The sequence below is a fragment of the Triticum aestivum genome, chromosome 7D (genome assembly GCF_018294505.1).
Source record: "Triticum aestivum cultivar Chinese Spring chromosome 7D, IWGSC CS RefSeq v2.1, whole genome shotgun sequence".
In the NCBI taxonomy this organism is placed as follows: Eukaryota; Viridiplantae; Streptophyta; class Magnoliopsida; order Poales; family Poaceae; genus Triticum; species Triticum aestivum.
Window position 1 is genome coordinate 536,550,687 of NC_057814.1, and position 11,367 is coordinate 536,562,053.

General features: G+C 44.9%; 1 long non-coding RNA gene across 1 annotated transcript; it reads right to left on the reverse strand.

Annotated features, from left to right (window-relative positions):
• Nucleotides 1–2,413: 2,413 nt before the first annotated feature.
• LOC123167896 (uncharacterized) lies at nt 2,414–3,301 on the reverse strand. Its single transcript, XR_006484127.1, has 2 exons — nt 3,233–3,301; nt 2,414–2,733 (listed from the first exon to the last, which is right to left on the reverse strand). It is a non-coding gene; the product is annotated as an uncharacterized lncRNA (long non-coding RNA).
• Nucleotides 3,302–11,367: the final 8,066 nt, after the last annotated feature.

Genomic DNA, 11,367 nt, shown 5'->3' on the forward strand with positions numbered 1-11,367 from the left:
ACATCTATCTACGAACCTGACTCAAGTTATCTGCGAATGATTCCTGTAAACTATTTTGCACATTGTCAACATCCACATCTTCCTGCAAATTTGTATACATAGAGAAATAGTTAGCCATTCCATACATTGCAGGTTCAAAGATGAAATCAAAATACACGGCACTTACGTTTTCACTATTTGCGCCATGTTCATTATGATCAAAATCCTCCGGAGGCAAGATATCATATGACAACACGGAATCATTGTCGCTGCTTCATCATCTTCATTAAAAATATCGTTATCATTCTGAGTCGCCTTATTAGTACCACTCTCATCCCCCGTCAATGCGGTTTGTTCATCCATGGCAACACGCCTAACTCACCAAACTGCACAACATTGTGAATTCATCATCTGTTAAGTTTGTACAGTGGATCATGCCCAAGTGCAACACTAACTGTCTACAACATGCGGTCGTCCGGGGAGGCGCCGCTGCGACGGCATGTTTACGTGAACCATAAACCCTAGATCACTATGTGTGACTCCTATCATGTAGCATGCTAGGTTTAGACGACGAGATTAGATGGCAAACCTTGGGCCGCGGAGTAGACGTCTCCAGTGTACGATGATGGGCCCTCAGGCAGGGGTCTAGCCAGCGGCGACGTGCAAGACGAGGGTGAGATGCAAGACGGTGGCGACGTGGAAACGAGGGCCGCGGTGTAGACGTCGCCGGCGTAGGTCGACACGGGCTGGATCCGCGGCGGGGGGACGACAGCGCGGTCAGTCGCAGCCGACAAGCCGCCGGACGACGACATTCAGATGCGGCGTCGGATGGGGTTCAGTCGGCGGCGATAGCACAGTTGGAAAATGGACGTGATCGGCGTGCGTGATCGTCAGGCGGGCGAGAAGATCGTGCAGACGCCTTTTTTCCCCTACACGCGCGGCGGTCTTTTTTTTGCATTCCTGGAGGTATACGAACGTCGGTCTATACGGTATGATAGGAGGTGGGTATACATTTCTTCCGTATGACCATTCTGCCCTTCTACGTTTCGGGGGGGGGGGTGTCTTCTGAAGAAAGCCCCGTAAAAAAATAGTGGAATACATTATCATCGGAACTCGAAACATTCGAGTCTCTTCTTAGTAGAGCATAGTAACCTCGAGAGATTTCAATGCTGCATATAAAACATGTTGGAAATATGAACAATTTACCAAATGATTTTATTAACAAAAATACTAGATAAAACATGACTATTAAAGAAGAGATCAAACAAGTTATGCAATCTGGCAGAGAGAAGGTAAATAGCATCTAGAGAGAAGGTAAATAGCATCTGCATATATGAACTAGAACCAAACATATCTAGAGCACACACTAGAGCCAGAAACTAAAGCAGAACCTCAAACAGAAAGAGTATGAGAACGTACTGAACAGCAGCAGATGCACCAGTCTTGGGTCGGTGTTCTCGCCAGTCATGTCGTCGAAGAGGTTTTCGACATCGGGGAAGTAGTCGTCGCAGTCCGGGGCGTCCGTGACGAAGGAGTCAGTAGTCGCGCGGAGCGCTCCCCAAAAACCTTATCACCCTTCTCCCGTACAGGACTCAAAGTGGTGCGGTTTCGGAGGCCTACTGTGCTGACACGCGGTGCACGCCGCAAGCCGGGATGAGGAAGACAACAACAACCCAGAGATTGGAACCGGTGGCGAGAGGAAGAAGAAGTTCTGGTGCGTCTCTCTGAGAGGAGCGACCTCCCTTTTATAGGCGCAAGAGAAGGAGGCGAGAGGCCATCGACGGGAGGTGAAGCAAAAGAGGAAGACGAAGCGAACTGACTTCAACCAAAGAGGCGCGCCGTTCGGATTTAGTTTCCACTAGAAAAAAACGTTTCAGCTCCCGCGTGACCTTTCGTATACCTGTCGTGCGTGACAAAAATTTAGACATCGGCTCGGCTCATTCCCGCAACCCGCGGCGCGTCATGGCGAGGCGGGCGGCGAAGGAGGAGCACGCGTGGATGTCCCTTTTATTCTCATGCTCATACATACTAGATCGGGATCGCGCCCTGGCGCGAGGGTGCCGGTCCAAACGTTTTTTGTCAAGTAGGGAATGCTTAGCCAGTAGCAATACATGTATATCATATGTATTCATATATGGTAACAATACAGCGAAAGAGAAACATTCAAACATGATAGAAGTGAGACATAATACCACTCAGTACCAGCATGAAACTATAAGGCATAATCGATCTCAGTTCGTTCATTAGATTAAAAAAAGTCACTCGATAGGAAGCTCGAAATCAAAAGCGCAGCCATTCGATACGATGGTTAATAACAAAAGTGATATAATATGAGAAAGTTATTGGAGTAGAAACATAATAAAGAAGAAGCAACTAAGCATGTTAACAAACATGACCAAATGGAACACCCTAAGGTGATGGACAATTGTTGATCTAGTGATCCATAACGTATACGTGCCTTCCACTGCCCTCAGAATTGTTACAGGGAACCTCACATGGATCCTGGCACACTTGTATAAATTTCTCTCATGCAAAGTGTCCACAAACATGTCTATGACCTCATTAGGCACCGTCTCGTTGGCATGATTTCCCTACAGAAGAGCACACATGTATACTCTTGCTAGGGCCATCATCAAAGCCACCCCGCTGGTACCATAGCCTGGAGATTCGCAGGTAGATGTGCTGGTTCCACACGGCCGAGAAAATGCCAGATAAGTCGACAAAATTGTACAGAAGCAGAGGGGGTTGGATAATCTATGGCACATATGAAAGAAAAACCAGTTTTAGCACAAGTTTTAGGTAAGAATGATACTTGGACAGTAAATAAAAAAAAACTGATTAGAGTTATTTCTCAGTTTAGATAGAATGGAAAGAACCAATGATTGTTTACATATAGCAGAATTATGTCCGTGTTCAGATCAAAAAGAAATAGGCACCGATTGTTTCCATATAGCAGAATAAATGCTAGGTGAGTAATTTGTTGATGCCAAAATAACATAATTAGATACATATCCATAATTAGTTAAAACCATGGAAAGAAATCATATATAGTATAAGCTGGAAGACATAGTACGTCAAATCTGAAGGAGAAGCACTCTAGATAACAACCATTGATTTGATAATTAGCAACATCAATATAAATGAGAACAATCTTTAACCGTAGTGTCCTATACAGCACCCGGAAAACACAATTAGCTTACTCTACCTATATAACTTTCTTGGAGAGGTCGAACGAGAGAAAGATGAAGGGTACCTGACCAATGGGGACGAGATCACTTCTTTGGTGTGCCCCCCCTCCGGTCAAACCACAAGACAACCCTCCACCACGGCACCGACCGAACTGCAAACCATATAGAAACATCAATAGTCATCTTTAGTTCAGCTAGGTTGATATATGGCAATGGGAATCAAATAAGTTGTGTGTCTAGTATGCATCAGTATTTAGTAGTCAACTTTTTTGCAACACTATAGAAACTGAACTTGTAGTAAAATTTTTCTCACCACCAAGGATCAATGCACTTTTAAAAAAATATCAATTTAGAAACCAAATGCATCACCAGAAAGATATAAACATATGGTTTAATATAAATATATATGGCCTGTTTGGATGCTGCCCGAGCCAACCCTGCCAATCACGGGGGCACCAAAATTTTGGCAGAGCAATCGGCCGCCTGCTTCTCGCCAAATAACTGGCGTGGAATTGAACTGAGATGTGGAGCTAGCCTGGGCACGCCAAAGAATCGGCGTCCATCCAAACGCATAGCAACCACTCTGTCAACGACCAATTTTGTGGCACGGCGGCTCTGGGATCCAATCCAAACAACCCCATAATAGAGCAACAAAGAAATTGTCCGCTGGGATTGAGCTGACCTAATGATAAGGCAAGATGATTTCCATATCGGATATGCACAGCCCACAAAACTTAAACCAAAATTTAAGTGCCCAGATGCAATATCATGCATAGTTCTAGATAATGAACAATGACGTAGAGATCGATGAAAATCTAGGTTCCACTTGGTTCTTCAGAAACCAAGAACAAAATGTACAAAGTAACAAAATTATATATTTTTTCCCTTTGTAACAGGGTACGCCATGCGAGTTCTGCATCATGCCAGTTCTGAATATGGTAGGGAGGTTCAATTTATCAATTAGCTGAGGCATAGGTTGCATTTGCCTAATATATGAAGTATGTCAGATGTTAATAGATTAAGTAAATTACTTAGTACCATGGATTTCGGTGGTGAAAAACATAAAACACTATATGTATACTGAATGTTTAATTAGACAAATTCAAACTATTATTCAGAGAGCTGTTTTACGGTGATTGGGTTAGTACTTGGAGTACTTAGCAGTACTTACATGTCTGATCACGTCTGATTTTTATTAGCCGTCCGATCTTGCGGGGAATTTTAATTGATTAAATTTAATATGTTAATTGCGATAAGGGCATAATGGTCCAGGGGGAAATATCTTTTCTTGAACCGATCACCTGAGGACCAGATCCATGTCTACTCGATCCAGTTCAGAATCCTCCTCCGATGTATTCGTTGCCGCTCGCCGCTCCTAACCTTCTCCGTCCTCGACCTGCCTGGTGAGAGGAATAAATTCATCATCCTCGTCCTCCACCCAACCAACCCCAGCCCCCACACCGTCACCGAAGAAGAAGAAGGCCGGATCTGCGCCGGCTGAATCGGCGGCGACGGCGGCGGGCGATCCCATCTCTTCGCGCGTACCATCCTTAAGGTATGAATTCGGCTTGGTGTTCTGCTCGTTCTCTTGGCCGTTGCGCCCCTCCACTGTGCATGCAGTACAACCTCAACCCCACAAGATCCGGGTAATTTAGCAGTATGCGAGATTTGTACGGACTAGAACAACGAATAGAAAGCTTCATCGTGGCATAGTTTCTCTTGAGCTAATCGCATCATGTTAGTTTAACTAAGATGTTGAGGGCATTGCTTACTTCCTTTGGTACCGCAGAAAAAAAGTGACATACTTGACGTTTGAGATGAGATATAGTAAAGGAAGATGAGATACTGGTTCCATAGTTGACTTAATTTAGTTTATTAAAGTCATCATCACTTTAGGTTTGCATAGTGCATGAAATATAGTTTAAAGGAAGATGAGATACTACTTGTTGGGCGTTGATGATTGGTTTCCCTCACATGTCAAACGAGCAAAGTCTTTTCCATGCACTTGTCTTTGCCTATGAGCTATTTTACACCTGCAACATTGATAAACAGAAAGATGTTGATGATTGGTTTCCCTCACATGTCATATGCAGGAAGACATGGCGTATGCAAGTGATGAGAGTATGTTCGAGTATCTAAATGTTGTCAGCAAGATGTTTGATAGTGAGACTGAAGGCTATGAATTCTACAACAAATATGCTCTTGAAAAAGGTTTTAGTGTGAGGAAAAGCTACGTTGAGTGGGATGGATCCAACAAATACATAATTTTAAGGAAAATTGTGTGTAGTCGTCAAGGGTTTCGCGAAGAGAAGCACATGAAAAGAAAGATGGAAGATAGAAAGAGGAGGCCACGAAGTTTAACTCATGTTGGGTGTAATGCTAAATTGGTCATTACGAGACAGGAGGAAACCGGTCGGTGGTTTGTCAAGGATTTCATCGATGAGCACAACCATCCTCTAGCCCCACGGGATCTTTCTTGTCTGCTGCGTTCGCATAGACGAATTAGCGATGAGCAGAAAGCGGACATTGCGGACATGGAAAAATGTGGGATCCGCAAATACCGTATTATGGATATTTTGTGCTTTCAATATGGTGGATTTGATAAGGTTGGATGCATAAAGAGGGACATTTATAATTTCTGCCATGCTAATAAGCAGGAGACAATCAGTGCCGGTGATGCTAATACGGTGATCATGCACATGATGGCGAGGCAAGAGCGAGATGTGGATTTTTTCTTCAAGTACTTGGTAGACGAGCATGGCCATCTGAAGGGACTGTTCTGGGCTGATAGTCAATCGCGACTTGACTACGAGGCTTTCGGAGACGTCATTGTTTTTGATAGCACATACAGAACCAACAAATACAATCTACCATTCGTGCCGTTTGTCGGGTTGAATCACCACCGGAGCACTGCCATTTTTGGCTGTGGTATAATTTCTCATGAAACAAGCCAGGCATACGAGTGGATGTTGCGGACCTTTTCTGATTGCATGGCACAGAAGCATCTGATATCTGTGATCACAGATGGGGACCTTGCAATGCAGAGAGCAATCAGGGTGGTCTGGCCAGACTCAAACCATAGACTATGTATATGGCACATTCAGCAAAACATTGTACGCCATCTGCATGATGACGACGTAAAGGAGGAATTCAGATCTTTCATTTATGATACTTCTTCCATTGAAGAGCATGAGATAGAATGGATATACTTCTTACAACGGAATAAAGTAACCAGTGAGGAGTCTTGGCTGCATCAGATGTATCAAATGAGAAAGTTGTGGTGTGCTCCATATCTTGAGGGGCGTTGTTTCCTAGGATTGAGCAGCAATCAGAGGAGTGAGAGCTTGAACTCTGTGCTACATACGCATCTTGAGGGTAAGATGTCGTTGTTTGAAATGCTAGAGCACTATGAGCGTTGCCTTGCGTCGCGACGGATTAACGAAGCTCTCCATGACGTCGAAGCCTTGCAGTCCGTTCCATTTACAGAGAAAATGCTTCGCCGCTTGAGAAACACGCCGCAACAGTTTTCACACCTAGTGTCTTTAAGATGGTCTTATGGAGCATAGATGCTGTCAGCAAATGTCAGATCAGAGAGATACTAGATGGATCAGAAGATTCCACTTATGTTGTGTCCAAGCAGGAAAGAATGGATAAAAAGTTTGGAGTGCGCATTGAAGAGCAAGGAGGTCTTTTGCACAGGGTGAGTTGTTCTTGCCGTAAGCTGGAATGCGCAGGCACACCATGTTCCCACATTTTTTACATACTGGGGATTTTAAAACAAACAATTCTGCCCAGTTGTTGCGTTCCCACTAGGTGGACTATGAATGCAAAATGTGCATACGCACCTACCAGAAAAAACCAGATGTATGACTATTCGGTAAGCCTGCAGAGGTACCGCGAGTTGCGGAATTGTAGTCACGCCGCAAGTTTCAAGGCATGCCACTCTGATGAGGACTATCACCGTCTAATTATGCTTTTGCAAGCACAACATCATGGCAAGCAATCAAGTTTTGAACAAGCTGACAGCAAGGAGTCAACTAATGCTCAGCATAACAACATTAGGTTTGGCCCGTTGATGCCGCACTCGGAGAAAGTTGATAAGGTTCTGGATCCCGTGCATGTGCCAGGCCGAGGTGCACCGAAGAAAAGGCTGCAGGCAAAGACAAAGAAGTCAAGATCACAGAATATCTGTGGCTATTGCAAGAATCCTGGTCACAATCGACGTAAATGCGCTAAATTGCTAGAGGTACGAAATATGTTCATATTTATTTTTTGCATGTGTTTTACTCATAATTGATGTCCATGTGATTTATTCTATTCTTCTGTGTAGGATCTCGAGGCTGAACTGTGATGTCTACATACAGCATGAACCGACGATGAGCCAGAGAAAGTCGTGTGCCATTCAGCTTTGTGTGACGTGGTCTTTACATTCTATTTCATCGTGACAGTAATTTAGTGAAGTGCGGTTGTACTGCCATGTTACTGTATTAGTTCGACATCTTTCGTTTCCATTTTCTGTGTGTATCATTTGATGTCCAACTTTAAGAATGATGATGTATTTCGAACAGGAATAAGGGCTAGCATGGAGCACTTGTTATTGTCGAGTAGAATAATTTTTGTGATGTATTTCTGCACGCACGCACGGCCGCCAGACGGATCTCCCGCGCGATCCCACGGTCTGCATGGCTCATGCATGGCAGGCCGTTTTCCTACGTCGACCCAAACACCGGCCCATCCGAGGTTGCAGCTCCGGACGGCCCACGTCACGTACGATCTCGCGCGTTGTTCTCGTGTAACTAAAAATAGTCCCACCTCGCCCCTCGACCAGCTCCTTTACCTGCTTAAATACCTTCATCGAGGTGATTTTAGCAAGCGTTGGTCCTCATTGTAGGATGAATATGATTCTTCACCCTTACTATGGTTGTCATGCATATTCATAATCATCATGCATATTCTTCATTTAGAGATCATTAATGACTGACGTATTTTTTAAATAAGCGGGGCCCAGTGGGGTGTGCTTGGAAATATTTGAGAAACCTCCATGCACGTTCATCTTCGCTGCATGCAAATCGGGCGGCAGCCGCTGTGCCAGCAGCTGTCAAGGCCTTGATGAATCACTATTCACATGCAGGTCCCCGACTCTTGCATGCAGGTGCCTGATTTTTGCATGAAGGTCCTTGGGTCGCATCATTGGTTGAGGAAGTATCTCTAGAGTGTTTCGAACTGACATTGCCCAGGGCATAAAAAATTCAAAAAAATACAAAACCTTGGAAACCTAGCATTGTTTGTGCTAGAGATCATGTGTGCCAAAATTGAGGTGATTTGGAGGTGGTCGAAAAAATGCCCGCATTCCGGAGGGACCATTTGGTCTAACTTAAGCCAGTTTTTGAAAAAAGGTGAATTTTTCCACCACCTCCAAATCACCCAAATTTTCTTGTACATGGTGACACACATGTGCCAAACATGTCTATGAAAGAAATTTTTGAAAAAAATTATTTTACAATGCCCCCTTGAGGCATAGACCGATGTTTTCAGCAGTCAGTCTAGAGGGCATTATAAATTCAAAAATCAAAAATACAAAACCTTGGAAACCTAGCATTGTTTGTGCAAGAGATCATGTGTGCCAAAATTGAGGTGATTTGGAGGTGGTCGAAAAAATGCCCGCATTCCGGAGGGACCATTTGGTCTAACTTAAGCCAGTTTTTTATAAAGGTGAATTTTTCCACCACCTCCAAATCACCCAAATTTTCTTGTACATGGTGACACACATGTGCCAAACATGTCTATGAAAGAAATTTTTAAAAAAAATTATTTTACAATACCCCCTTGAGGCATAGACCGATGTTTTCAGCAGTCAGTCTAGAGGGCATTATAAATTCAAAAAAAAATTCAAAAAATACAAAACCTTGGAAACCTAGCATTGTTTGTGCAAGAGATCATGTGTGCCAAAATTGAGGTGATTTGGAGGTGGTCGAAAAAATGCCCGCATTCCGGAGGGACCATTTGGTCTTATAACAAAAGCCAGTTTTTGAGGCATAGATCGACGTTTTGAGCATTAAATCAGGGTGTGTACAACTCTAGCTTGTTCTTGCCAAAATGCAGCATTATGGACAGGCTGCAATGGAAATAATGGTGACAAATGAAAAAAATGAAATAGACAAAAAAAGCCCGCCTACTTGCCCGCTTTCACAATTCAACGGCCTGCATACGACTAGTAACCCAATCATTTATTGGGCCAGGATGCAGAGGCCCGCCAGATTGTGAAAACAGGTAGCAAGTAGGCCCCACAGGGCAGGGACGGAGACGGTTAGGCAATGTGCTGCCCGCTTTAGAAAGGAACTTGAGAGGGAAAGCTCAGCCCGCTATATAAACCGGTGCTAGCTCCCCTCGCTCGGCGAGGTGGGACTAAACTCCCTGCACCCCTGGGATGTGCCCGGCGCGAAGCTCGCTTGGGCCTAATTCGGGTGGGCCGTCCCACGCCAGCCTCACCCGCTGGGTCGCTGGATGGACCGTTGGGCCATCTCGTTGTCTGCGCCTGAGGCCTGCATGCATGGGAAGGGCGGCGACGTGGGTTTGCATGCGCGGGTGGCGGACGTGCATGCATGCGAGCGAGGCGATTAAAACCTTGTTTTCACACTTTTCGATTCAACGTGGCAATTAAAACCTTGGTTTCACACTTTTTTGATCCACCCGCATGTATTCAACGTGGCAATTAAAGCCTTGGTTTCACACTTTTTTGATCCACCCGCATCTATTCAACGTGGCAATTAAAGTGGCATATGGATCGTTCGACGCGGCTAGTTTGAACGTAAGCGCGGTCGGTTCCCTTCCCTTCCCCTTTCCCTATTTAAACCACCAGCCCTCACCTTCTGCACACATCCATTTGCGCCGCCCTTCTCTTCTTCCCCAAACCCAGAGCACTCTCTGAGCGAGCCGCGAGGATGCAGTACAACGGCCCCACCTACCGGCTCCCACCGACCGTGCCGGAGAGACAGTATCCGGCCGGCGTCGTCGTGGAGAGCACGCTTCGCGTGTGGGCGTTCTCACGCTGGAGGGGTGCAAGGGGCTTTGCCCAGTGGTTCCTCCGTGCGGGCTTCGCCCACCTCCCGGCGGGCTCGCCGGTGATGTTCCGACTGGATGAAGTGCGTCCAAACTCCTGGTCTCCGCCGATAGGGCTCACCGTCACCTTCACCAACAGATTTGATGCGTACTACCTCCTCGGCAAGGTGTTTTGGTGTGGATGCGAATTCATCGCATTCACAACCCACAACATCTTCACAAACTTCGACTGCGTCTTCCCCACCCGCGACGGTATGCACACCCTCCCCTACTACATCGGCGAGGACGGGATGGAGAGGAGCACTGGAGAGGAGGCGCAGTGAAGATGGTGGTGAAGGCCCGGTCTCGTCAGCTTGTCTTGCCCTAGCGTGTTAGGGCAAGTTTTTTATCTTTTAAATATTTCTATTAAATCATGTTGTTGGTTCTACCGTGAACTTTATCTATCCGAACTATGTTATGATTTCTACCCGTCTATTTGATATGTTGTTGGTTATCTGTGTTTTGCTTGCTATTTCTATCTTCTTCCCTTGATATTTCTATCTTATTTGACGTCAAAACCAGCAAGTTTTGGGGTTAGCTCAGATTTCACGCGGCCCACGAGGGTGTGCTTGCGCGCTTGATGGAAAAAATTGGTGTCATTCAACTTAGCCGTTCGGGTAGCAGGGGATGCTCCGTCTGGGAAGACGGATTTTTTCGGCATGCTTGAAATGGACCCAAATTTTTTTTGAAACCCTTGTACCAACATGACAAGCATCCATGCCAACTGGAAATTGTTTTGCGACGTTGTATGGTTTTGTAGGCTATAATGATTACACGTGTAGATGAAAGGCACAAAAAAACAGTTTCAACAAAGACAACATAAATGATTTTTTTACAAGTTTTATAGATGGAAACTTCTTTAGATGCAATGCCATCTCACAAACAACTCAGAAACAACTGTATGATTGATCATAAAACACATGCATTGTTGTTCAAAGAACTGTCTCATGAATAAATTGTACCATAATTGCGAACATAGTGTGAAACAAAAAAAATGTTTGTTTGCAACAAAATAATCCTGGTTTGAAGCTTAAACTGGTTGAAAAACAATTGAGCCTACTCCATATGGTCTTCTGCACTGCCAAAATGCAGTGACCTCTTG